Source organism: Anas acuta, chromosome W, assembly GCF_963932015.1.
Source record: "Anas acuta chromosome W, bAnaAcu1.1, whole genome shotgun sequence".
Classification (NCBI taxonomy): Eukaryota; Metazoa; Chordata; class Aves; order Anseriformes; family Anatidae; genus Anas; species Anas acuta.
Genome location: NC_089016.1, coordinates 8,800,410 through 8,802,336, shown reverse-complemented (window position 1 = coordinate 8,802,336; position 1,927 = coordinate 8,800,410).

Below are 1,927 nucleotides of genomic sequence, written 5' to 3'. Positions count from 1 at the left end.
GCATGGTCTATTCCTCATCCCCCGCTGTTCGGCGAGCCGCCAGGTGGGTCCCGCTGCTGCTGTTCATCTGGGGATGGGGTTGGGTGAGGTTTTTTAGGACGATAAGTGACATTACACGATTCCCAATGATTTGGGTTCGTTTTGCTTTGCTTTACTTTTCCTTGCTTTACTTTTCCTTGCTCTTCCCCGCTTTGCTTTTCCTGCACCTGCTTCGACATGCTTTCCTTAGAACTGCCTATTTTTGGGGGGTTTTGGTTTGTATTCCCGGCACCGAATCCTTTTCTTTGCTCTGCTTTGCTGTTCCTACTCTGCTTTGCTTTTTTGCTCTGTTGATGTGTTTACACACTCGGGAACGCTGGGTCACCTCATTCGGCCTCCCCACAGCCCGCCAACCGTCCCTTCGCAGCTGGCAGGTGGGGGTGTGGGGGTCGGCCACCCAGCCAAGTCTATTCCAGTACCCCTGCTGACTGGGGAGCCGCCACCTGAGCTCAACTGCCGTTTGCCTGAGGAGGCGGGGGGGGGGGGGGGGGGGGGGAGGGAGGAGGGGGAGCTGAGGAGTGGAGGGGTGGGGGAGGTTTTGAAAGACGGTAAGGAATGACAGGATTCCTAAAGCTACAGCAGAAAACAGGCAACGGAACAAACTAATGACAAACATAAAGATAACAGCATTTATTTTCCAAAGCAGCTAAAGCAAAGCGGCCAGGCAGTCAGCCGCACTGAGCGGCACAGGTGGCGAGCCTCTCGCGGCCGAGCAAGAACCTCTGACGTCAGAGCGAGCGGCGGCCCGAAGCAGCCGGGGTCCGCTCTCTCCCCCCGCCCACTCCCTCCTCGTGGAGCCACCAGGTCTACTTCTCCCTCCTCCTCCCCGCTCTCCCCCCCCCCCCCCCCCGCCCCCTCCCGCCTCGTGGAGCCGTCAGGTCTACCCCGCCGTCACGGCCATCGGTCTAGCCATCACGGCCACTGCTAGAGGGCGGCCAGTAATGAGAGTAAGAAGTCTGGAAGGCAAGCTTCATTTACTTTGGCATGAAATGATGGCCCCCTGCTATCATTGTCAGGTGGACACAACAAAAGCCCCTTCTCTCTGCCCACCCCCTAACCTCGCACCCTAGCCCACCAGGACTTTCCGTGCATGACCAGCAAAGTGCCTGGACCCTGGCAGCCTCTCTCCCCCCGCCCCCTCCCCTCCTCGTGGAGCCACCAGGTCTACTTCTCCCTCCTCCTCCCCGCTGTCTGCCCCCCCGCCCCCTCCCTCCTCGTGGAGCCACCAGGTCTACTTCTCCCTCCTCCTCCCCGCCCCCTCCCTCCTCGTGGAGCCACCAGGTCTACTTCTCCCTCCTCCCCGCTCTCTCCCCCCGCCCCCTCCCTCCTCGTGGAGCCACCAGGTCTACTTCTCCCTCCTCCTCCCCGCTCCCCCCGCCCCCTCCCTCCTCGTGGAGCCACCAGGTCTACTTCTCCCTCCTCCTCCCCGCTGTCTCCCCCCCCGCCCCCTCCCTCCTCGTGGAGCCACCAGGTCTACTTCTCCCTCCTCCCCGCTCTCTCCCCCCGCCCCCTCCCTCCTCGTGGAGCCACCAGGTCTACTTCTCCCTCCTCCTCCCCGCTGTCTCCCCCCCCGCCCCCTCCCTCCTCGTGGAGCCACCAGGTCTACTTCTCCCTCCTCCCCGCTCTCTCCCCCCGCCCCCTCCCTCCTCGTGGAGCCACCAGGTCTACTTCTCCCTCCTCCTCCCCGCTCCCCCCGCCCCCTCCCTCCTCGTGGAGCCACCAGGTCTACTTCTCCCTCCTCCTCCCCGCTCTATCCTCCCCGCCCCCTCCCTCCTCGTGGAGCCACCAGGTCTACTTCTCCCTCCTCCCCGCTCTCTCCCCCCGCCCCCTCCCTCCTCGTGGAGCCACCAGGTCTACTTCTCCCTCCTCCTCCTCCCCGCTCCCCCCG